Source organism: Macaca fascicularis, chromosome X (assembly GCF_037993035.2).
Source record: "Macaca fascicularis isolate 582-1 chromosome X, T2T-MFA8v1.1".
Classification (NCBI taxonomy): domain Eukaryota; kingdom Metazoa; phylum Chordata; class Mammalia; order Primates; family Cercopithecidae; genus Macaca; species Macaca fascicularis.
Window position 1 is genome coordinate 72,327,272 of NC_088395.1, and position 27,171 is coordinate 72,354,442.

General features: G+C 40.6%; 2 pseudogenes; both read right to left on the minus strand.

Moving 5' to 3' along the window:
* Positions 1–2,549: 2,549 nt before the first annotated feature.
* On the minus strand, positions 2,550–3,549 carry LOC102146170 (ataxin-7-like protein 3 pseudogene; annotated as a pseudogene).
* Positions 3,550–24,983: 21,434 nt separating this feature from the next.
* On the minus strand, positions 24,984–26,814 carry LOC102145168 (eukaryotic translation initiation factor 4B pseudogene; annotated as a pseudogene).
* Positions 26,815–27,171: the final 357 nt, after the last annotated feature.

Below are 27,171 nucleotides of genomic sequence, written 5' to 3' on the forward strand. Positions count from 1 at the left end.
CGCTCAGTCTTGGCTGCACTTTATTTTTTATTTTATTTTATTTTGTTTTATTTTATTTTATTTTATTTTTTACCAATAGGAGATGCAGTTCAAGAAAGCAGCCATGAGGTCAGAGGGAATACATAGCATTTACAGAGTTAGCTACCTGTACAGAATGAATTACACGTGCAAAAATAAAAATCTCAAGACGACAGGACAGCGTGAGGTCCACCCCACTCCTTCAATCACCCGAGCATGTGGTAATCCCAGGCGGGTGGCCCCAGAGTATGTAGGGGGTGGGGGTGGGAGTGATGCATGGAAGGAAAAGCCACTGGCCATGGAAATTACTAGAGAATAACCGCCCCCACCCCCCGCCCCACACACACACTCAGACACATGATAGGATACAGACATAGGGCAGATGACACCTAGCTGGGATGGGAAGGATAGGAATTGAAGTCTATACAGCCTGCTGTAAGAGGGAGGGGAGTGGGAAGCTCCTAGCCACTGTTCAACTACATGGTACAGGGAAACTCTCTTTTCAGAAGGAAAAGGGTTTTTCCCTCAGGGTGCTGCAAAGCCCATCTCTTACCCAGTCTGGGCAGGGGGCTCTGCCCTGAGGGTGGGCCAAGGAACAACGGGGAAGTTTATATGGACAAACCGGTTCCCAAACTACTTCCCACTTCTCCTTCCTCTAACCAGAAGGGGGAAAAAGAGAAGAGAAAAGGATGTATTAGGGCCTGAGTTGCAACTGTCTTTCAGAAGGGACAGTGGCCCACAGCCTTCCTCCCTTCACCTTCCGCCTACTCCCAAGAATGCATCTGGAAGGAGGCTGGAGGCCTGGTGAGATTCTCCTCTATCTCTGGCCTCCCCTGGGAGGAAGAAGGCTATGGGGCCAAGAACAGAGGAGTCAAGGCCCCAGGATTTATTCTAACTCCTGCTAAAATCTGTTTTTTTTAAAATAATCACAATTTGTGGGTCAAAAACTAATTTGTAACCAGGCATCAGACAGAGTCAGAATCACCCTAGGGGGACAGTGGGGTTCCAAACAGGGTGCTGTAGCTCCATCTCTGTTGTTCCCTTAACCCCCTAGGGTCTCTAACCCAATCAGTCCAACTAATCCTGGGTACTAACTACCCAAATGTAGGATAGCTCCTCTTGGGAAGAGGGCAGGGGACATGTCCAGCAAGTGCCAGAGAACTTGGCTCAGGATCACCTCCACCCGTGTCAGTCAGCTCTGCTCTCAGCCCAGGTTGTGGTCCTCCAGCTTGGCTCCTGGGAGTAGTGGTGCCCGCATGGAGGGTGGATGGTACATCTCTTTAGGATGTAGACAAGGCAGGTGGGCACATTGGCATTTGACAGTCCCACAGAAGGGTAATTGATACCTCTTCCCCTCCACTGACAACGCAGAACACAGAAGCCACCCTTTCTTCCCACAGAAATCCTAGCAAAGGGGGAAGAGGCACAAGATACGATTTTCCTCAGAGTCCCAAACCACAAGTACAGAATAAATAACTTAAAAGCACTAAGGAAGGGAAATGGGGGGCTTTCGAGGCAGGAGCTCTGAGATAGGAAGAGAAGCCAGTCAAGGTGAAGGGGGGGTGGCAAGCAGCAGTTGGGAACTTGGGCTACCCTGGTAGGGCAGTGGGGCAGGGTGGGTAGGAAGAACACAGGGCCACCCCAGGAGATTGAGGCTGGGCCCCTTCCTGGGGAAGGGAATGAGGTAAGAAAACATTTCAAATAAAGCAGCACAGTTCCCTCGCACCTTGGGGCCCCACTCCTCACCAGCCCTGGGTCAGGGAGGAGAGTCATGGGGAGTAATTCTGACACAGCTCCCTCTCCATACCCTCCCTTTCCCATTCCTTGAAGTTGTAGAGGCTGGAGGTCCTTTCTTGGCACCCAACAACAAAAGGACAGCTCCTGCTGCCAAGGAAGCCATTGGGGACTAAGGAGAAAGGGCTGTCCCTGTGAAGGGCAGGGAAGGTGGCGGCAATTCTGGATGCCCACCTCAGCAGAGAGTACTCTGTTCCTGCCTACCCCTGGGACTGGGGACATTTGATAGGACCCTCCTCACAGACAGGACATGCCCATCCTTGCCCCTCAGCTCCAAGTACTGGACCCATTTACATTGCTGAGGGCAACGAGGGCAGGCCCCCTTCAGGCTCAGCTTCCAACCCACAGCCTTCCAGACCACCACATTGCTCCTCAGCGGGCTTAGTCCAATTCCTACGGTGGGGGACAGGCAGTGCCCTGACACAGTGCCCAGTCAGGCCCCTGGCCTAGCTGGACATTCAGTAACTCACAGAATAAATAGAAAAACAGCCTCCCACCAAACTTATGTCCAAGGCATAATATGTCCAGGTCTGAGTCATGCACGCCGAGGAGTTGTGCTCCATTGTAGAGGACCTTGACATCCCCCAGGGGCACATAATCAGATCCTCTGCCTGCCTGGCACACCGAGATTCCCAAGCCCCAACCCTCAGCAGCCATTCATTTGCCAGGCTATGGCACCTGGGTAGGGATCAGGAGAGAGGGTTCTGCTCAGCCAAAGGCTATCTCTTGCACTGAAGTCAGTTGATGTCATCATAGATGTTGGCCATCAGAGGTATCGGTAACTTTGGCTTCTTGTTGGAGCCCAGGTTGGAGGAAGTCCCTATCAGGCTCAGATGGGACTCCTTTTTCTACGTTTTCTGTGTCTCAGAGCTGTTGGTACCTAGACCTCATCCCTGATTTTCCCTCGTCTTGGGGGAGCCTGAATCAGAGGGTGAGAGATCAGAGAAGCAGTCGCACTTAAGCTGGCTGATCAGGGCCTGGCTGTCAGTCATATCAAAACTGTCATTATCCTGGGAACTCTCCACCTCTGGATGGACAGCTGAGGCCCTGAAGAAATACATCTGCAAGGTTCACCTCTGCTCATCTGTGTGCTGTGGGCAGTGCAGGGACTTTGTGCACATCTTCTTGATATCTTCAGAAATCACCCTACATTGCATGCTTAGCAGGATATGAAACTCCTCTGGCCCCAGGTTTCATAGCTGATCCCAGTTGAGTTGTTATACTTAAAAAAAAATCAAATCACTAAGTTCCCCATTTTTGCATTTTAAAGACTCAGATCTTCGAGGGGAATCGGGGTTCTTGCCTGATTTTCTCTTCTCAGCTTTATTCTCTGAGCCGTAGGACCAGTCGTTGTCGTTGATGTCATCATTATCCTCTTGGTCACTCTCAGACTTGCCCATATTGTTGCTATTGGCAATCCGGTGGTTGGCGATTCGGCTGCTATTCCCACCCATTCCCAGGCACTTATCCAGATGGGGAGCAAAACGGGAGGCAGGAATGCTACAGTTGCAACCAGTGCAGACACACTCCTTGCTCTCCCACTGGTTGAAAACCAAAATCGTTCACGCTATCAGGGTCCATGTCATCCAGGAAGAAGTAGCCACACTTGGCAGCCTGATGTACCTCAAAGCAGAATCCCGAACAAGAATTCTAGACCAGGTCCGCTTATGTTTCCCTAGCTATGGCCTCCAGCTTGCTGTTATTCAGGCCAGACAAAGGCATTTCCTCCATTTTCATTTGTAAACTCTTGTGGAGAGGAAGCTCTGACTGTTCATAGCACAGCAGGTGGGCGGGGGGTGGGGGGTGGAGAAGGAGGAATGGGGGAGTGGGGAGAAAGAGAGGGGTGGTCAGGCAGTCTCTCAGGGACGTATTCTCTGGGGGCGGCTTCTCCAGAACCCCATGTCCGTTGGTCCATTCTCACCTCTCCTTGGGGCCCAAGACCTGGCCAGTGGTTGGGCCTCCTTCCTGCCTCACCGCCTCACCGGGCGGCCATGGCCTCTTCCCCTCCCTTCTTATCGAATCGCCGCCTCCTCCTCCTCACCTACCCTGCCCCGGCACAGTCCTCTGCGCCATCTTGGCTACACTTTAGAGTCACCTGGAAAACTTTAAAAGTTCAAATATCCAGATATTACCTCAGACAAATTAAATCGAAGTCTTTAGGAGTAGGTCCCAGATATCAGTATTTATTAGAGCTCTGTATTAGTCTGTTCTCATGCTGCTAATAAAGACATACCTGAGACTGGATACTTTATAAAGGAAAGAGGTTTAAATAACTCATAGTTCCATATGGCTGAGGAGGCCTCACAATCATGGTGGAAGGCAAAGGAGAAGCAAAGGCACGTCTTACACAGCAGCAGGCAAGAGGGCATATGCAGGGGAATTCCTTTTTATAAAACCATCAGACCTCATGAGACTTACTCACTATCAGGAGGACAGTACAGAAAACACCTGTCCCCATGATTCAATTACCTCCCACTGGGTCTCTCCCACAACACTCCGGGATTATTACAATTCGAGGTGAGATTTGGGTGGGGACATAGAGCCAAACCATATCAAGCCCCCAGTCTAATTTCAACATGCAGCCAAGGTTAAGAACCACCACATTAGAGTAATCACTGTGTAAATCTAGATGCCATTTGAGTTACTGTGACAAGAGATATAACTAGCAACATTTGCAGAAATTACTATTTCTTCTTCCTTTCCACTTTTTGGTATGGGCATACATAATAAATATTATTCTGTGAAATCAAACTTAAATACTGTCCTTGATGAGTGTGTGATCAAAATGTAGAGTCAGGGCCTCGCCAGGCATAGGAAGAATTCTTAGTATTTGAAACAGTGCCTAAATGGGATAAAGGGTAAGGAGAGAGTCTGAAATTAGATAACAGATACAAAATGCCCTCCCATGTCAGCACGCCCTATTACTTGGACATAATACTATCCAGTATTCAAAGAGTTAATATCATATTACTTGATTCTTTGGTAAGTTTCCTACCCTATGAATTCCTTCTCTTATTTATTTTTTTATGGGAACCAAGTTACCTAAAGTCTTATTTTAATAAATTTAATGTTATAGGCAACTTTGTTGGGATCTATACATCTCATAAAATAAGCAATAAATATATTTATTAGGCTAAGATAAATTAGAATAGGAAACATCTGGCAATATTCTGTTTGAGTTCTCACTTTTTCAGGTCAGTACAGCAGTGTGGAACAAATATGTATATATATTTAAAGAAAGAAATTAGTATTGGAAGACTGGAAAAAAGAATATCAAATGGTTAATAGAATTTCAATTATAAAAACAAAGGCAGACTGTTTTGTCTATCCTGTACATGGCTTCCAAAATAAAATAGGTTCAGGCTCTCCAAAAGGATAGGTTCAGGCTCTCTAGAAGAAGTACAATGGACTCTTGCTTTATTTCAAGCACTTGCCTCAGGCATATTTCTTGGTTCTAAGTGGAATAATCCAAACTGAGCATTTGTCTTAGAAATTTCATTGATGGAGAGGCATTTCTTTGTCTCAAGATTTTGTAGTTGGCCGGGCATGGTGTAATCCCAGCACTTTGGGAGGCCGAAGTGGGCAGATCACCTGAGTGAGATCAGGAGTTTGAGACCAGCCTGGCAAACATGGTGAAACCCTGTCTCTACTAAAAATACAAAAATTAGCTGGGTGTGGTGGCATGTGCCTGTAATCTCAGCTACCCAGGAGGCTGAGGCAGGAGACTCGCTGGAACCCAGGAGGCAGAGGTTGCAGCAAGCTGAGATCGTGCCACTGCACTCTAGCCTGGGTGACAGAGCAAGACTCGGTCTTTCTCTCTCTCTCTCTCTCTCTCTCTCTCTCTATATATATATATATATATATTCATTCATATATAGTTTTTATATATATATATTCATTCAATAAACTTTTTTTTCATTCAATAAACTTGTATTGAGGGAATGACTACTATGTTCTAGGCACTGATGATACAAAAGTAGAAAAGGGGACAAGACAAATTACTTGCTCTTTGAACTTACAGTCTGGTTAAGAAGAACTGACAATGAACAAGTAAATCTCTTTTTTCACCTTTTCTCTTTGCACTTTAAATAATTATATATTTGTATTGTCTCCTTTTAGAGACTAAAATTCATGAGGTATGGGACCCTGTTTTGTTCACCACTATATTTCCAGTTCTTGGTGCAGAGTAAGCACTAAATAAATATTTGTTAAATGAAAGAACTCAGAGCAATAGAAAAGCAAATGGTGGTTTGTTATATTTTGAGTTCATGAGTTTTACTACTTTCTTCATTGTACTCTGTTTTTGACAATAGCTCAACAGTCAAGCAGTCAGGAAAGACTAATTTTTGCCTAAAGATCTTGTGTCTTGGAAAGGGAACCGAGATCTTCCTCCATTGTTCTAAAATCACATCTACCAGTACTACGTTCTGAAGGGCAGCGCCATGAGCACAGGCAAAGTAAAATGAGCTAAAGCATTTGTTTGAAAGCTTTCCATTTTATGAGATGAATTCTTTCATCATTTTGAAATCTAGGGGCAGCTGTTAGTAGCTTCCTAGTCTTCATTGAGAAAGTTGGTTAATAATATATTTTACTTAAATATATTATTTATATATATATTTATATATATATAAAGCACCCTATTTAATAAATGGTGCTGGGAAAATTGGCTAGCCATAAGTAGAAAGCTGAAACTGGATCCTTTCCTTACTCCTTATACGAAAATTAATTCAAGATGGATTAGAGACTTCAATGTTAGACCTAATACCATAAAAATCCTAGAAGAAAACCTAGGTAATACCATTCAGGACATAGGCATGGGCAAGGACTTTATGTCTAAAACACCAAAAGCAATGGCAACAAAAGCCAAAATTGACAAATGAGATCTAATTAAACTAAAGAGCTTCTGCACAGCAAAAGAAACTACCATCAGACTGAACAGGCAACCTACAGAATGGGAGAAAATTTTTGCAATCTACTCATCAAAGGGCTAATATCCAGAACCTACAAAGAACTCAAACAAATTTACAAGAAAAAAACAAACAACCCCAACAAAAGTGGGCAAAGGATATGAATAGACATTTCTCAAAAGAAGACATTCATACAGCCAACAGACACATGAAAAAATGCTCATCATCACTGGCCATCAGAGAAATGCAAATCAAAACCACAATGAGATACCATCTCACACCAGTTAGAATGGCAATCATTAAAAAGTCAGGAAACAACAGGTGCTGGAGAGGATGTGGAGAAATAGGAACACTTTTACACTGTTGGTGGGATTGTAAACTAGTTCAACCATTATGGAAAACAGTATGGCGATTCCTCAAGGATCTAGAACTAGAAGTACCATATAACCCAGCCATCCCATTACTGGGTATATACCCAAAGGATTATAAATCATGCTGCTATAAAGACACATGCACACGTATGTTTATTGCGGCACTATTCACAATAGCAAAGACTTGGAATCAACCCCAATGTCCATCAATGACAGACTGGATTAAGAAAATGTGGCACATATATACCATGGAATACTATGCAGCCATAAAAAAAGATGAGTTTGTGTCCTTTGTAGGGACATGGATGCAGCTGGAAACCATCATTCTCAGCAAACTATCACAAGAACAGAAAACCAAACACCGCATGTTCTCACTCATAGGTGGGAACTGAACAATGAGATCACTTGGACTCGGGAAGGGGAACGTCACACACCGGGGCCTATCATGGGGAGGGGGCAGGGGGGAGGGATTGCACTGGGAGTTATACCTGATGTAAATGACGAGTTGATGGGTGCTGACGAATTGATGGGTGCAGCACACCAACATGGCACAAGTATACATATGTAACAAACCTGCATATTATGCACATGTACCCTAGAACTTAAAGTATAATAATATAATAATAATAATAATATATTTTACTTATACATTTCAGAATGTACATAGTGTTTCTAATTTGGGGGAAGTTACAACCCACTGCATTACTGAGTTTTTGTCCAATGTAACATTTTACCGTTTCTCAGACATATGCCCAAATAAGAACGTCCACGAAAGACATTGGTACTTGCTTGGCTTAGTAGAAGAGACCATGGCTCTTCAGGGGAGAAGAGAAGCAAGGCCTACGTTATTGAAACTTATTTAGTGAACTGACACCAGGACAATTTACCCAGATTATTTTGTGGTGGTCTTACCATTCAGCACAGTGATTGCTTTTTCTTCTGTAGGCTGTCTAAAACAATGTAGTGATAGGATTAGGAAAAAAAAAAATTTCCCAAACGAGGAAAAGCCAAGGTTTAATATTCATTTGGTAAACATTAAGACTCCTCAGTCATTTGGTTTGAGGCTAGCAGCAAAGTATGCTGATTATTTCATTACCTTTTTAGTATGGGCTGTGGGCCCTAGGAAAATACAGAACATTTGGAGATTTAGAAATGTTTGATTCTTGAAGCTATCCAAACTACAGTTTGATTATTTCCATAGCATGGCAATTTGACATCATTTTACTCCTCAGATCTTCTTGGCTGCTTTCTACTGATACAGATCTAATTGTCCCAGGAAACCCTGGAATGATGTAACTCATTTGCTATATTGAGTCCTCCTGAACTATGGACTTAAAGATACCACCTTAGTTGGCCTAATTCACCCACCTCTTTGATCTTATTGGTAGCTCCTGCTCCAGCTATGCTATTCTCACCTTTAGTTCTTTCTCTGTTATGTCTTTAAAACTCTCCACAGCCTTTAAAGACTAAGTTTGATGTCTACTTCTCTGGTTATCATAGAACTACCTATAAATCCCAATCACTTTTGCTCATGCTACTTTGTGATATATATGACTCTATGATGTTTTTACCATAAAACCAGAGGACACTCAGTCTAGGAGATTTTTTCTGAAGTGCAAAAAATAATTAAAACACAAGTTCATATATATGTCTCTTTTACACAGTCTCGATACCTACATGAACATGTGTTCTAGAAGCTGTATTCCTTCTTTTGATAGGGTCCAGTCTACCAAAAAGAAGAGGACCCTATGAAATGCATAATAAGTTCTTTGTTAATATTATGTAACATGTTGGAGCAACACTGTAGTGACAACATAGTTCTTTTACTTTTTGAAGTATGCTAGGTTCATTCCTGCATATCAAAAGCTCAGTCCTGGGTAAATTGAAGCCTGGACTTTCTTGAGAATTTTAAACCTTGTGTAAACATTATATTTAAGTGAATGTGTTTTTTATAAGATATATTGACTGAAAGCGATGACAAAATCCTTCCTTTCCTTTGAAGTTAAGTTTATTGGAGAGGCTATGGAAGCACATGTAGAACTTTGCGAAATAAAAGGGAATAAAATGAGTAAACATGTAAGGGGAGTTTAGCAGGTGGAAGTGAAAGAGTGGGGAAGCAGTACAAACTGATCTCTTTAAAAATAGCTTGAAGTTTTATATTCATTTTGTGTATTTAATTTTAATTCTTATCTTTAAAAATTTTTTTTGCTTAAGGTATTGGGGTACAGGTAGTATTTGGTTACATGTGTAAGTTCTTTAGTGGTGATTTGTGAGATTTTGGTGCACCCATCACCCAAGCAGTATACATTGATCATGGGGGATTATCTTTTGGATGTGTTGTTGGATTCGGTTAGCTGGTATTTTGTTAAGGATTTTAGCATCTATGTTCATCAAGGATATTGGTCGGTAGTTTTCTTTTTTGGTTATGTTCCTTCCTAGTTTTGGTATTAGGGTGATGCTGGCTTCATAAAATGAATTAGGGAGAGTTTCTTCTTTCTCTAGCTTGTGAAATAGTGTCAAAAGAATTGGTACCAATTATTTGAATGTCTGGTAGAATTCTCCTGTGAATCTATCTGGTCCTGGATTTCTTTTTGTTGGTAATTTTAAAATTACTATTTTAGTCTCTTTGCTTGTTATTGGTCTGCTCAGGATATCTAATTCTTCCTGATTTAAGCTAGTGGGGTTGTATTTTTACAGGAATTTATCCACCTGTTCTGGATTTTCTAGTTTATGTGCATAAAGGTGTTCATAGTAGCCTTGAATGATCTTTTGTACTGTCAGCTGTAATACCTCCTGTTTCATTTCTTAATGAGGTTATTTGGATTTTCTCTCTACTTTTCTTGGTTAATTTTGCTAATGGTCTATCAATTTTATTTATTTTTTCAAAGAACCAGGTTTTGTTGTTTCATTTATCTTTTGTATTTTTTTGTTTAAATTTCATTTAGTTCTGCTCTGATCTTGGTTGTTTCCTTTCTTCTGCTGGGTTTGGGTTTGGTTTGTTCTTGTTTCTCTATTTCCTTGAGGTGTGACCTTAGAATGTCAGTTTGTACTCTTTTTGTCTTTTTTATACAGGCATTTAGGGCTATAAACTTTCCTCTTAGCACCGACTTTGCTGTATCTCAGAAATTTCGATAGGTTGTGTCATTATTGTCATTCAGTTTCAAAAAATTTTTAATTTTTCACCTTCATTTCGTTTTTGACCCAATGCTCATTCAGGATCAGGTTATTTAACTTCCATAGTTTTGAAGGTTCCTTTTGGAGTTGATTTCCAGTTTTATTCCACTGTGATCTGAGAGACTGCTTAATTTCAATTTTCTTAAATCTATTAAGCCTCATTTTATGGCCTATCATATGACCTATCTTGGAGAAAGTTCCATGCACTGTTGAATAGAATATGTAGTCTGTGGTTGTTGAATGAAATGTTCTGTATATATCAGTTAATTCTATTTGTTCCAAGGTATAGTTTAAATCCATTGTTTCTTTGTTTGTTGTGGGAGGTCAGGGACCCCGAATGGAGGGACCAGCTGAAGCCATGGCAGAAGAAAATAAATTATGAAGATTTTATGGACATTTATTAGTTCCCCAAATTAATACTTTTACAGTCTCTTACACCTGTCTTTACTGTAATTTCTGAACATAAATTGTGAAGATTTCATGGACATTTATCACTTCTCCAATCAATAATCTTATAATTCCCTATGCCTGTCTTTAGTTTAATCTCTTAATCCCATCATCTTCATAAGCTGAGAATGTATGTCGCCTCAGAACCCTGTGATGATTGCGTTAACTGCACAAATTGTTCGTAAAGCATGTGTGTTTGAACAATATGAAATCTGGGCACCTTAAAAAAGAATAGGGTAACAGTGATGTTCAGGGAATAAGGGAGATAACCATTCAGTCTGACTGCCTGGGAGCCAGTAAGAACAGAGCCGTATTTCTTATGCGTAAGCCAAATATCACTGAATTCTTTCCCCAGTAAGGAATATTAATAATTAACAGCCCTGGGAAAGAATGCATTCCTGGGGGGGGGCCTCTAAAATGGCCGCTCTGGGGGTGTCTACCTTATGCAGTTGCAGATAAGGGATGAAACACACCCTGGCCTCCTGCAGCGCCCACAGGCTTGCTAGGATTAGGAAATTCCAGCCTGATGAATTCTAGTCAGACCAATTCTCTGCTCTTGAACCGTGTTAAGGTGTTTATCAATGACAATGCGTGCACAGTGGGACATGGAAGTTCATTAGTGATTCTGGTTTTGCCCTGACCTTGTGATCCCACCCTGACCTTCTCCCTTGTGATCTCTTGTTGCCCTTGAAGCATGTGATCTCTGTGACCCACATCCTATTCATACACTCCCTCCCCCTTGAAAATTGCTGATAAAAACTTGCTGGTTTTACAGCTCAGGGGGCATCATGGAACCTGCCGACACGTGATGTCTCTCCCTGATACCCAGCTTTAAAATTTCTCTCTTTTGTACTCTTTCCCTTTATTTCTTAGACAGCCGATACTTAGGAAAAATAGAAAATAACCTACGTTGAATTATCGGGAGTGGGTTCCCCCAATATTTGTTGACTTTCTGTCTTGATGACCTGTTTAGTGCTGTCAGTGCAGTATTAAAGTCCCCCACTATTATTGGGTTGCTGTCTATCTCATTTCTTAGGTCTATTAGTAATTGTTTCATAAATTTTGGAGCTCCAGTGTTAGGTGCATATATGTTTAGGATTATGGTATTTTTTCTTTTGGTCAAGGCCTTTTACCATTATATAATGTCCCTCTTTGTCTCTCTTAACTGCTGCTGCTTAAAAGTTTGTTTTTTCTGATATAAGAATAGCTACCCCTGCTCACTTTTGGTGTCCATTTTCATGAAATGCCTTTTTCCACCCTTTTACTTTAAGTTTATGTGAGTCCTTAAGTGTTAGGTGAGTCTCTAGAAGCCAGCAGATAGTTGGTTGGTGAGTTCTTATCCATTCTGCAGTTCTGTATTTTTTTAAGTGGAGCATTTAGGCCATTTACATTCAATTTTACTCTTGAGATGCAAGGTACCATTGCATTCATCATGCTATTTGTTGCCTGTGTACTTTGGTTTTTTGTTCATTGTTTTTGCTTTTTTTTTTTTTTTTTTTTTTTGAGATGGAGTCTCGTTCTGTCGCCCAGGCTGGAGTGCAGTGGCCGGATCTCAGCTCACTGTAAGCGCTCCTGCCTCAGCCTCCCAAGTAGCCAGGACTACAGGTGCCTGCCACCTCGCCCGACTAGTTTTTTTTTTTTTTTTTTTTTTTTTTTGAGACGGAGTCTCGCTCTGTCACCCAGGCTGGAGTGCAGTGGCCAGATCTCAGCTCACTGCAAGCTCCGCCTCCCGGGTTTACGCCATTCTCCTGCCTCAGCCTCCCGAGTAGCTGGGACTACAGGCGCCTGCCACCTCGCCCGGCTAAGTTTTTGTATTTTTAGTAGAGACGGGGTTTCACTGTGTTAGCCAGGATGGTCTCCATCTCCTGACCTCGTGATCCGCCCGTCTCGGCCTCCCAAAGTGCTGGAATTACAGGCTTGAGCCACCGCGCCCAGCTCGACTAGTTTTTTTGTATTTTTTAGTAGAGATGGGGTTTCAGCGCGTTAGCCAGGATGGTCTCGATCTCCTGATCTCGTGATCCACCCGTCTCAGCCTCCCAAAGTGCTGGGATTACAGGCTTGAGCCACCGCGCCTGGCCTGTTTTTGCTTTTTAACTTGTATTTTTGTTTAATAGGTCTTATCTGATTTATGCTTCAAAGAAGTTCTGTTTTGATGTGTTTCCAAGATTGGTTTGAAGATTTAGAGCTCCTTTTAGCAGTTCTTGTAGTGATGGCTTGGTAGTGGCAAATTCTCTCAGCATTTGTTTGTTTGAAAAAGGCTGTATCTTTCCTTCATATAGGATGCTTAGTTTCACTGTGTACAGAATTCTTGGCTGATAATTGTTTTGTTTGAGGAGGCTGAAGATAGGGCCCCAATCCCTTCTAGCTTATAGAAATCTGCTGTTAATCTGATAGGTTTTCCTTTACAGGTTACATGGTGCTTCTGTCTCACAGCTCTTAAGATTCTTTCCTTCTTTGTCTTAACTTTAGCTAACCTAATGATAATGTGCCTAGGTGATGATATTTTTGCAATGAATTTCCCAGGTGTTCTTTGTGCTTCTTGTTTTCGGATGTTTAGGTGTCTAGCAAGGCCAGGGAATCTTTCCTCAAATATTCTTCTGAATTTGTTTTCCAAGCTTTTAGAATTCTTTTCTTCCTCAGGAACACTGAGTGTTCTTAGTTTTGATTGTTTAGCATAATCCCAGACTTTTTGGAGGCTTTGTTCATATTTTCTTATTCTTTTTTCTTTGTCTTTGTTGAATTGTGTTAATTTGAAGACCTTGTCTTCTAACTCTGAAATCCTTTCTTCTAGTTGTTCAATTCTACTGCTGAGACTTTCCAGGCCATTTTGCATTTCTGTTAGTGTGTTCAATGTTTCCTGAATTTTTTTGTTTTTTCTTTAAGCTATTTCCTTGAAAATTTCTCCCTTTAATTCTTATGCCATTTTTTGGATTTCCTTGCATTGGGCTTTGCATTTCTCTGCTGCCTCTCTCATTAGCCTAATAACTAACCTCCTGAATTATTTTTCTGGTAAATCAGGGATTTCTTCTTGGTTTGGTTCGATTGCTGGTGAACTAGTCTGATTTTTTGGGGGCTGTTGAAGAGCCTTGTTTTGTCATATTACCAGAGTTGGTTTTCTGGTTCTTTCTCATTTGGTTAGGTTTTGTCAGAGGGAAGGTCTAGGGCTGAAAGCTGTTGTTCAGATTCTTTTGTTCCACAGAGTGTGTTTTTGATGTAGTACTCTCCCCCTTTTCCTATGGATGTGGCTTTCTGTGAGCCAAACTGCAGTGATTGTTGTATGTCTTCTGGATCTTTCAACCTAGCAAGTCTACCTGGCTCCAGGCTGGTACTGGGGTTTGTCTGCATAGAGTCCTATGATGTAAACCATCTATGGGTCTCTCAGCCATGGGTGAGTAGGGAAGGACGATTAGGTGGGGGCATGGTTAGGCACATCTGAGCTTAGACTCTCCTTGGGCTGGTCTTGCTGTGGCCGTGTGGGGGATGGGGATGAGGTTCCCAGGTTAATGGAGTTGTGTACCTAGGAGGATTATGGCTGCTTCTGCTGAGTCATGCAAGTTGTCATGGAAGTGGAGGAAAGCTCGCAGTCACAGACCTCACCCAGCTCCCATGCAAACAAAATGGCTGGTCTCACTCCCACCGTGCCCCATCTAGCAGTCCTGAGTCTGTTTCAGACAGTGGGTGAGCAAGGCTTGAGAACTTGCCCCAGGATACGTACCTCCCAGCTGCAAAAAAAAAACAGTTTGGTTCTTCCCCTACCTATGGAGTCTGTACACTGAATTCACACCCTTCCCTGAGTTCTGGCCAGGAGGTTTCTCGCCCCATTCAAATTGTTATGAATTTCAGCTGGAGATTTCCCTCTCCTTGTGGTGTTTTCCTCACCATCTGGCCCCGCTCCTCTGGCCACCCTCCCAATGGATCCCTGTGGTCCCAGGCAGGAATGGCCTGCTTGGGGACCCAGTAAGCTCCCAGAGCCTTTGTGCTGCTTCCTCTACCCCTGTATTTTGCTTGGATCTCTAAATTGACTCAGCTCCAGGTAAGGTCAGAAACTTCTTCTGCAAACAGACATTCAGTTTCTCCAGTGGGGGTATGTGTTTGGGAGAGGAGGTTCCCCCTTTCCCACTTCTGCCTTTGGGGAACTCACAATATTTGGGGTGTCTCCTAGGTCCTGCAGGAACAGTCTGCTTCCTTCAGCAGATTTGTGGCTCCTCTTGTGATTGCTGGTCTGTTCTTTCAGTCAATCTGGAGCTAAAATTCACAATGCAAGCCTTCTTACACTGCTCTGTCCATCCGAGTCTGAGCTGCAATCTAGTCATTCCTCTCGTTTGCCATGATGATCTATACCTTCATTTTCAAAATGTAAAATCTTGCACATTTTAAAGTGTTCCTTCTACTAAATAAGTGTATTCTGTGATGTTCAAACAATGACAAAATAGCATAACAATGCATTTCTCAGAACATATCCCTGTTAAGTGACACATGACTGTATTAACAAAAAAAGATCCTTCCTTCCTTCCTTCCTTCCTTCCTTCCTTCCTTCCTTCCTTCCTTCCTTCCTTCCTTCCTTCCTTTGTTTTTTGTTTTTTGTTTTTTTGTTTTTCTGAGGTAGGCATCTTCTTATGTTGCCGAGGTTGGTCTTGAGCTCCTGGACTCAAGCGATCCTCCTACCTCAGCCTCTTAAGTAGCTTGGATTGCAAGTGAGAGTCACTACGCCTGGCTAAATCTTGCTTTCCAAAAACAGATCTAATTGTCCCAAGAAACTTTGGAATGAGATAACTCATTTGCTAGAAGCAAAATCAAGCTACATGGATTTGCTAATTATTTAGAAAACTGCTATAACATATGGTATTTAACAGAATTTTTTATTCTAGACTCACATAAGGTATTGGAAAAATGTTCATTTAAAAAGTTTTTTTAATCCCCTCCAACTTTGATGTATTTCTAATATTTTTTATATGGTCTGAATTTCATCCCAGCCATGAAACCTTGTTCTGGTACCAGGAGGTAACAATTTTAACTATAATTTTTAAGGTACAGAGGTTAAGAGATGGAGGGAAATACACTAGACAGTCAAAGATAGTCAAGTCCTGTGTATTTTCCAGAAGGAAGCTGGATTGGGAGGAGGATCTAAAAATAAATTCAAACAGATGGGTCAATTTTAGTAGACTCCTCAATAAAGTTGGCAAGAGGGTTGAGAAAGAGCAAAGGGAATAGTTGGTTTCTGTGGCTAATTGAGGTTCGAAGTTTTCCATAGGATTTGCAACACCTAATGTTGAAAATGTTAGGTGACCATGATTATACAGGCCTAAATGTTTGAACAAGAAACATTTAGGCCTGTATAATCATGGTCACCTAAATCTGATGAGACATCCGATGGGTTCTTCAGATCATCCAAAAGAAGGTCATTACAGTCTCAAAGTTTTTCTCCAGAGTTTCTTATTAGCACCTCATCTAACAGGGAAAGCAGGGGAGTTTTCATGTTTTGTACCATCTGCTTGTCTGTGGAGGCAGTGTTGTGTTATACATGACGTGGAAGGACAGGGAATATGACAAAGTATAATTCACAAGTCTTACACTGTTAAATACATCACAGCATTATGGAGGAGTGTCTTTTTTAAAGCCTTATTTTACTTTCTTTTTTCCCAAGTATGTCAGAGGCTAATAAATTTTTTGAAAAATAGTAATTGTACATAATCATGGGGTACATAGTGATGTTTTGATACATATAATGTATTATGATCAGATCAGGGTAATTATCATATCTATCATCTCAAACATTTATCATTTATTTGTGTTAGGAATGTCCAAGATCCTCCTTCTAGCTATTTGAAACTAAACAATGTGTTATTGTTAACTATAATCATCCTAGAGTGGTATAGAACACTAGAACTTATTCCTCCTATCTAGCTACTTTGTATCCCTTAAAAAATCTCTCCCTATCTGGAAGGACATTTTATTTTTTTTAATTTTTTTATTTTTTATTTATTTTTTTTATTATTATACTTTGAGTTCTAGGGTACATGTGCATAATGTGCAGGTTTGTTACATATGTATACTTGTGCCATGTTGGTGTGCTGCAGCCATCAACTCATCAGCACCCATCAACTCGTCATTTACATCATGTGTAACTCCCAATGCAATCCCTCCCCCCTCCCCCCTCCCCATGATAGGCCCCGGTGTGTGATGTTCCCCTTCCCGAGTCCAAGTGATCTCATTGTTCAGTTCCCACCTATGAGTGAGAACATGCGGTGTTTGGTTTTCTGTTCTTGTGATAGTTTGCTGAGAATGATGGTTTCCAGCTGCATCCATGTCCCTACAAAGGACACAAACTCATCCTTTTTTGTGGCTGCATAGTATTCCATGGTGTATATGTGCCACATTGTCTTAATCCAGTCTGTCACTGATGGACATTTGGGTTCATTCCAAGTCTTTGCTATTGTGAATAGTGCCGCAATAAACATACGTGTGCATGTGTCTTTATAGTAGCATGATTTATAATCCTTTGGGTATATACCCAGTAATGGGATGGCTGGGTCATATGGTACATCTAGTTCTAGATCCTTGAGGAATCGACATACTGTTTTCCATAATGGTTGAACTAGTTTACAATCCCACCAACAGTGTAAAAGTGTTCCTGTTTCTCCACATCCTCTCCAACACCTGTTGTTTCCTGACTTTTTAATGATCGCCATTCTAACTGGTGTGAGATGGTATCTCATTGTGGTTTTGATTTGCATTTCTCTGATGGCCAGTGATGATGAGCATTTTTTCATGTGTCTGTTGGCTGTATGAATGTCAGCAAAGTCCCAGGATACAAAATTAATGTGCAAAAATCACAAGCATTCTTATACACCAGTAACAGACAAACAGAGAGCCAAATCATGAATGAACTTCCATTCACAATTGCTTCAAAGAGAATAAAATACCTAGGAATCCAACTTACAAGGGATGTAAAGGACCTCTTCAAGGAGAACTACAAACCACTGCTCAGTGAAATAAAAGAGGACACAAACAAGTGGAAGAACATACCATGCTCATGGATAGGAAGAATCAATATTGTGAAAATGGCCATACTGCCCAAGGTTATTTATAGATTCAATGCCATCCCCATCAAGCTACCAATGAGTTTCTTCACAGAATTGGAAAAAACTGCTTTAAAGTTCATATGGAACCAAAAAAGAGCCCGCATCTCCAAGACAATCCTAAGTCAAAAGAACAAAAGAACAAAGGCATCACGCTACCTGACTTCAAACTATACTACAAGGCTACAGTAACCAAAACAGCATGGTACTGGTACCAAAACAGAGATATAGACCAATGGAACAGAACCGAGTCCTCAGAAATAATACCACACATCTACAGCCATCTGATCTTTGACAAACCTGAGAGAAACAAGAAATGGGGAAAGGATTCCCTATTTAATAAATGGTGCTGGGAAAATTGGCTAGCCATAAGTAGAAAGCTGAAACTGGATCCTTTCCTTACTCCTTATACGAAAATTAATTCAAGATGGATTAGAGACTTAAATGTTAGACCTAATACCATAAAAATCCTAGAGCAAAACCTAGGTAGTACCATTCAGGACATAGGCATGGGCAAAAACTTCATGTCTAAAACACCAAAAGCAATGGCAACAAAAGCCAAAATTGACAAATGGGATCTCATTAAACTAAAGAGCTTCTGCACAGCAAAAGAAACTACCATCAGAGTGAACAGGCAACCTACAGAATGGGAGAAAATTTTTGCAATCTACTCATCTGACAAAGGGCTAATATCCAGAACCTACAAAGAACTCAAACAAATTTACAAGAAAAAAACAAACAACCCCATCAAAAAGTGGGCAAAGGATATGAACAGACATTTCTCAAAAGAAGACATTCATACAGCCAACTGGAAGGACATTTTAACTATGAATAATGCACACTGGCCTCTGGTCTTAGACGCTACTATCAGCCTTCTTTAATATATCTACTATTTCAACCCTTTTGATGCTTCTATAGGAGAATAATAAAGATCTGTGATATAATTATGTAAAAATGCTGTTTTGGATTTAGGAATAGCGTTAACATCTTAGAATATAGATCTTTGCAGGATGCACTTCTTATAAAAATCTAAAGCTGACTGTGGAGGACTAGGCTTAGTAAATAACAAAAGAACTACTTTCTGAGAAAGAACTTCTTTGCATGTCATGTGAAAAACCCAACATCATTTTACAGTACATCTGTTTGATGATATTATTTTTCTAATTTTTGTCTTAAAATCAGAGACATGATAATATATGATCTTTTAAGTTTATGTAGTAATTTTCAGGCCTTTTCATATTCTACTTTATTTAATATTCTGAAAAGCTCACAAAGCAAGAAAAGCAGTTAGTATTATCATTGGTTCACACAAGAGTAGATTTGGGTTCAGATAATTTAGTGACTTGCCCAGGGTCATCTGGATAGTAAACCATGCAGTTGGGACTAAGATATAAGTCTTCTTATTCCTCCACAAGTATGCTTTTGTACCTCTTTTTCCATTGGCTTCAAGTGGAGTTCTCTCTCCTTCATTTTTCTTTAAACACAGACTCTAGATAGGAAGAGAAAACACTGATGTCTTTTTCAGCCAATCATTCTTAGAGATTAAGTTAAACACTTTAGTTAAAAAAACCTATATCTTGAAGATTAACAAAATAGAGAAAATAATGTTTATACTTTTTAAAATTTTGTAGAGGCTGTAGTTGTCTTTGCTAACTGATCTTTAGACAAGAGGCAGAAAATCAATAGTACAGTGAGAGTCAACTGTACAATATGGATCCAGTTGTCATTTAGCTTGAACAAATATTGACCAGTATTTTCTGCCAAGACTGAAGCAAATGCAGTAAATATTGGATTTAAACACGAGTGTTTGAATCTGAATAATGTGACTCATCAAACATGCCTAGTCTGTCTGGCAGAAAGAAAAGAACACTTCTTTCAAGTCATCTTAGCTAAACAATTTAACAAGAGTGAATGCCTATCAGGGTCTAGTCCCATTACTTAATGGTCAATGACAAAAAAAAATCCATCTGGAGATCTTTCATAGTTGGAGAAAACAGTTATGGGAAAGTCGAAAGGTTTTATTTTTTGTCTTAAAATAGAAACACCAATAATAATACCTCACTAAGCTAAGAAAGAGATTTGTAAGAACAGCATTAAAGACAATCATCTGCTAGGAATTAGGGTTCCTTGCTATTCCCAGGAGGTTGAGAAAGAGCTTAATAAAGATAATTTTACAAAGCAGATGCCCTATTGTTTTTGATCCTCTTACAATTTCCAGTCATAATTATGGCTATTTACTATCTTACTCAGTCCAGTCAGAATGCGTGATTTCTTCATATGGCTAAAATTTGGTTACCTATCCAATATTTAGACAGTAGTACATTTAATGTTTAGACACCTATCCATGTCACAGTGTAAAATGTACAGATTCTCCATTTATCAAATGTTTTCATTAAATGCAACCCATAGCCATAAAATTATGGTATAAAAAGATGATAAAAATTATGGTATAAAAATATCCCCTAGGATATAAAGTAATATTAGAGAAAATCAAGCAGATGAATAATGTGGTAATGCTGATGATTAATCCATTCATACATTTTTTTGATGGACGAGTCCCTTAAAATATTTCCTTAAGTACTCTCTACAGTTCCTTAACCACATGTTTTAAGAAAGTTCTGTTATTCAACATGGTAACTAAAGTAAAAGCCCAATGAATCAGATATGTATTCCAGTTTGTGATCTTATAGTCAGAGAATAAGATTCCTCTTTTTATAGTTTATAAAGAAAGCAACTGCCAAATAAACAGCAGTTTACTTAAGAGAAGAATATGTTAACTATTTCATCAGTCGTCATTTGCAAATGTGTGAACAAAGAATTTCTACTTCACCAAACAGGTCTCTGACGTATCTTGTATGTATAGCAAAACAATTAAATATTTTAAAAAAAATTTACTAATTGAGACTAGACTTTAATTAGTCAATATTAAGACAGAGGAGAAAAAGCATGACTAGAGCAATAAGAAGATATGGATGGCATACCATAAGTCATCTGACTTCATTCACTTAACTGAAAAGTTATTCAGCAAATAACCTGCTATTACCTCAATCTTCATTGTACAGGTACAATACAGGGCCTTACAACTAGGTGGTATATAAAAAAGCAGTAAAGAAGGGTAGAAAAATGGATCTTACACATCTATTTCTGCCATGACATTCATGTTGAGTAAAGTTTCAGCTTCCTTTGTCATCAAACTTGGAAGTTCAGAACCGACTGGCTAAAAAGAAAAACAAGAGAAAGAATTATAAATAAAATCCTCTAAATACCATAATTTAAATTCTAAGCCTTAGGTTACTTAAGGAGAAAAGGCTTTGTACACAATATTGAGGGATAATACAACAAGAAGAGGAAGTTTGGATACATGAAGAACTATTACTAAAGCATTACAATTCTACACAATGGCTAATTTCATATTGATAATTTTTAAGTGATTGGAGCAAAGGAAAACACCACATAACAAATAAATTGTGATATTACTATGGGAAAGAGGGATATAATAACTTCTTCCATTTTAGTTCAGAAAGCCAAGACAGAAACACCATGTACATGAAATCAGTAGAAAAGCCGAGATAAGAATTCAAGTATTCTTGAATTCCAGGACGAATAATATCCTCAGGGTCAGTGGTCATACACCATTTTTCTTTTGCAATAATATACACAAGTACAGTAAAGTCTCAAAAATATGCTTACCTCACTGACATGATAAGAGTCATAATTCACTTTCTTCCTAGATAGCAATGACTAGCTCTGCCAGATTAGCTTCAATACAGAGCCTGTGCATCTCATCCTGTAAATGAAAAGCAGACGGGTGGGGAATCAACAAGCACTGTTGCCAGCAGGATGAAGGTGAATTGAAAAAGTGGTAATCTAGCAGCCAGGAGACAATCTTTGAGAAAATACCACAAACAATAAATTTCATAGATTATTGCAGGTCCTTGACCAAGAAAACACAAGCCTTATAGTATTTTCCAGTTATAGATATTTCACTTCCAGACTATAAAGCTTACTGCTATTCAGAAGATTTCAGTATGTAATTAACTTGTTATAATTTAGCCAGAGTGGACCACAGTCGAATAAAATACCAGAGTTTTCAAACTGAAGAGGTCCAGAAAAGAAGGATAAAGGCAAAAACCAGATTACTCTGTTCCCTAGGAATCCTGAATAGGAAGTACTCTTCAACCTGGGAAAACTTTCAGCCCACAAGATGCCTTTTTGCCTACGTGGTGCCAGGTAAAGATGATAAATCACTTCACTGTCCCTAATCAGAAGTGAAATGCGAGATATTTCAACAACGTAACTGGCTAGTCCAAATGACCTCTAGGGTCCTTCTATCTATGAGATTTTATATATATATATATATATATATATATATATATATATATATGCAGCCTAGGCTTTGAAATGACTGTATTTCTCTTAATGAACAGCACTCAGTCTGAATCTCATCAGTAGATGAGAGCCACAAGACTTGGGGAGTGGGACTTATGTCAATCGTTACAGTGTAAAAAATTTCTGTATTTTTGCCTTACCCAGTGATATAGATCTTGACTTCATTTTGTAGTGCCATTCATTATTAAAAGGAAGTGCTGTGAGGACCATTTGTAGTATTATTATCAACTATTATTTAACCTGATTTCAAGAGCTCAAAATGCCAGTACATTCTAACAGGTCAGGAGCCTTTGGTCTTCCCTGTAGCTTTCTCAATCTAGTGGAACTTGAACTCAGCTTTGATGGCCAACTAATAATCGTCTCAAACTACAGAGTTGCTTTCTGAGTCAACTCAGTGCCCTGAAGAGTGATGATTATTTTGCTGCTTAAAGTAGTTCATTTTGGTGTAGGTTTGAGGGGCTGGTCCACACTTAAGTTTGACATCAGGCTAAGGAAGCTCACGTGGCCCCCTTTTGGATGTGTTTCTTTCTCTTTCTCTCTTTTTTTGAACTTCAAAGATCATATTTATTTGGAGAAAGCAAAAAAGCCACAACCCAAAGGATGGGATTTTATATCTCAAGGTGTCTCCCATGTAATAAGTCTACAGATTACAGATTATTTTCATAGAAGATATTTTTGTACAAATTTTGCATGTATTCAGGAGCGGGCCATTAATTAATTCCTGTTTCTATTTTAACAGGGGCAAAGTAGGGGAGAGCGAAAAACAGCTTTGGATACAACTATTTCGAAGGAGAATAAATATGAAGATGCCAAATTCTAGCTTTTCATTATCTAAAATCCATGTTTTTTTTTTCTTTTAAAAACCTTCCAATCTTCAGTATATCTTTAAAAGCCCACTTCTTAGCTGCTAGCCAATCCACACCAATTATTTAAATTCACTTGGCACACACCTTTGTCCACTGGGTAAATTATATTCATTATGCCCACTGCTGCAGCATGCATAAACCAACACCCCTGCATGGCTGAACAGGGCCTAATCTAGGACTGATGGGAGAAGAGCTTGCAAACCAAGATCAAGATGTCATTTCTCTGCTAATACTCTCTACCAAATTGATCCCTACAAAAATTCACATAAAAGCAGGCACGTTTAGCTACTGTGTTGCAAGAGAAACCAGGACCTTGTTAAATAGTTCTCTCCATTACCATTTATTCTCTCAAGGGAAGCTTTAAAAAAAAAGAAAAAGAAAAAACAACAAATTGGTTTGACCACCTCATAAATCCAACAAGCATTGGTGTGGCATTTCAGTGGAGAAGGAAACTTGGGGGGGGAAAACTCATCAAGGTTGTAAGAAGGGCTCCCAATTTAACTGTCCCTGTCCCTATTTATCCACCTTTATTCACCACCCAAGACCACTATTATTCTAGAGCACTCTGATCTATAAAGGGGGTCAAAGCATCAGGAGCAGGCAGGTGTAAGAACCAAAAGACAAGAAACCAATTTGCTTGAGAAAAGCAGAGATTCTTCCTTTTACAGCTCTCCATGGCTGAGAGAGACAATGCCCAAGAGATCATCTCTGTGACTTAGAGACTGCTTTTTCAGAGGTTAAGAGTAGCATGAAGAACTTAAGATGATGACAAGAGTCTGAATTTTTAAAGTTTCAAGGTTTCAACAGAATGTGGATATATTCGAACTTTCAAAAAGGAGAGTGTTTAGAAAGGGAAAACCAGGACACACAAAACATTGGGAATTACTATGACCCCCAAGTGCTTCTGGCTCCAGGAAATAACCATTCATGTGTTTGCTGGAGGTCACAAAATTTTCCCCTATTACCTGGTGCAAAATGACTCATCACCTCCCAAAAGCTTCTTTTCAAACCACGATTTTCCCCTTTATTTTGATCAAATGCTCGGGAAGGGAAACATCACACACCGGGGCCTATCATGGGGAGGGGGGAGGGGGGAGGGATTGCATTGGGAGTTATACCTGATGTAAATGACGAGTTGATGGGTGCTGACGAGTTGATGGGTGCAGCACAACATCATGGCACAAGTATACATATGTAACAAACCTGCACGTTATGCACATGTACCCTAGAACTTAAAGTATAATAATAAAAAATAATTTAAAAAAAGCATACTCATATATTAAAAAAAAAAACAAACAAAAAAACCAAATGCAGTCCTATTCTTTATGGCCTATAGACTCACTCCCAACTCATGGGGTAAAAAAAAGAAATGAAGGAATTCCCCCTAGGTTGGCCCCCAAACTCAGAATTAAATAGGAGGAGCTGCTGGCATCCACCTGGAGACTAAAACAACCTGAGGCTAAATCTACCTTTCCGAGAGTGGAAAATTTATTCAGATAATGTTTGAGAATTCATATACACCACAATAGGATAAAAACTAAACAATAGAAATCTCACACTTTTCCTTATACCTCCCTCCCCTACTGCCCAACCAGATTCCAGACCTTATATCACTGTCATTACCATTTCTGCTAAATTGAGGCCCCTCGGCACTCACATTACACTGGCAACTGCATGGTGACATAACACACCACAATTTTTCCAGTAAAAATCTCTAGTCTCTTTCTCCCTGGCTATATTGGCGATTCTCCAATTATTTCAGCACTTTAAAGGCTGCAACAGTATGCAAAATAATTTCCTTTTTAAAAAAAAAAAAATAAGGTAATAAAGGTCCAGGAGATGGTGAGTTTTATTTTGTCTTGTCTGGATAGAGGTTTCACTTGCTCTCGAATGTTCCAGGGTGGAGATAAATTAGGATAAAGCACAGGATGTCGAGGTCTCTTCGGCTTAATCATCTCCCTCGTTTTCATCTTCACCGTCAATGGAGAGAGCAGCACACTTCCTTGCAGAACTGAACTTGGAAGCTGGATTTTCCTCAGGTTTTTTTGACTCAGGTGCAGATCTGGAGTCTTTATCCTTTTTGCCATCTTTCCTATCTGACTCCTTCCAGTGGTCTTTGTTCCCTCCCTCTCCTGGACCATGGCTAGAGTTCCCAGTTTGGCCTTTTGGGACATTCATCCCATCTACTTCCTTTTCATCTTTCCTTGCTGGTCCTTACTCAGATGGTTGAGCTGGAGCTACTTTACCCCACCAGTTGTAGGGGATTGCTGCTCTGTGTCTGAGCTCTGAGATTGAGCAGGAGGTTTAGAACTTCACTTCACCCAACCATTCTCCTTTGGTGAAGGGGCTGGCGTTACCTTTAGGGGCTTATCAGGTTTGGGAGGTTTAGAAGTTAGAGACTGACAATCTTCCTCCTTATTGAGTGTTTCATTTTCTAGTGACTTCTCTCTCTCCTTCGTGCATTTCTGCCGGATGTGGCGGAGGTCCCAGTCTGCGATGACTCACTTCCTGTCCTCGACTGTTCCCGTTCCCGAGTTTCTTCACTTTGCCAGCTTGGGTGTCTCTCTCGAGGCTGTCGTTCTAGTTTTGGCTCATCCAGCTAACGCTGCAACTTCTCGTGTTCCTTCTGTAGCTGTTCTTCTACTTCTCTTTCTCTAGTAGCTGTGTCAACGTGCTTTGCCCCTCCAAAGATAGAAGCACCTTGACTGCACTGGGAGGTACTAGCAGAGGAATCATCTTCCTTAGGAGTACTCCGAGGCTTTAGATTCAGTTTGGGTCTTTGGGAGAGACCTCTATCATCACGCATATAATCATCCCGAGAGTAATCATCTCTGGAGCTCCATGACTGATCATCCTATCTGTCGTATAGGTCTTCATAGCCATTCCTGCCTCCTCTGTAGTCATCATCTCTGCCGCACCCACTGTCAAATGCTCTTCTGCCACTGCCTATCCGAGAATCATAGCCTCTATCATAGTCTCTGCTGCCTCGGTCAACATAGCCATCCCGGCTGCCGTATCAATCCATATCCCAGTGTGGGCCATACCGTTACCCATGCCGATACCCATCGTGATACCGGTCTGAATCACAACGATCTCGATACTAGTCTCCAAAGCTATTATCACCTCTTCTAGGCAGGTAGTCATCAAAGCTGTCTGTGGCAGGAGGAGTCCTCCAGTCTGTATCTGTTTTGTCAGAATCCCGCTTTCTATCATGGCCAAAAGAACGATCCTCCCTGTCTTTCCCCTGTGCTTGATCAGCAACGTCCACTTGAATTTTCCTGTTACCTAGAGACTCTTCATTGAGACTCATGGAACTGAGCAGGGAATCCAGGTCCTCAATTTCAGCATAATCAAAACCTTTCAACCTCTCTGGATTGCTGGGTTCACGTGGTAAAGGCACTGCACTGATATTTAATCCTCAAAAGAGTTCCTTAATTGATTCTTCTGTCATATCATAGGATAGGTTCCCTAGAAAAGCAGTGTAGGGTGGTGATTTAGGAAGACGGCTCTGGTCAATATTGGGTTCCCGAGTAGCCCGTGGAGCAGTGGGAAGGATGGAACGGTCAATTGAAGGTGACCTATACACATCATCATCACTACTGTGCCAAGTTGTTGAAACATCTCCTTCCAGGTCATCTGTTTCATCAGCCCAGGGGACTGGTTTGGAAACATAGGTGCTTCCTCTACCAGTCCTCCCATCCTCAGCCAGAAAGTCTGTTAGGAAGATAGTCTTCCCCTTCTTCTTCTTCTTTTTTGCTGAGGCCACCATGTTGGAAGAGGGAAAGAGTTTTGGGTGTGTTTCTCAGGAAGCTTTTCTCACTGGGGTTGGACAGCAAATGAGGATCAGTAGCAGGGAATAAAATGATAAAGCATGTAAGCAGACAAATGTAAGCACTGCTGATGAAGGTGAAATTCAGGCAGACTCCCTTCCTCCACATGCTACTCAAGATTTTCATGGGTAGAGGTTTGCTGACAATAGTGACTTTGTGGCTCCAATTTAGTAGTATTTCTGCTGAAGCACCCACAACCTCCTAGTTTCAGGAAATGAAGACAACTTTTATTTTTCTTCCTATAGTTTTGTGCCACGCAGGAGGTTTCACCCTACTTACAGAGTTAATTTCAGATA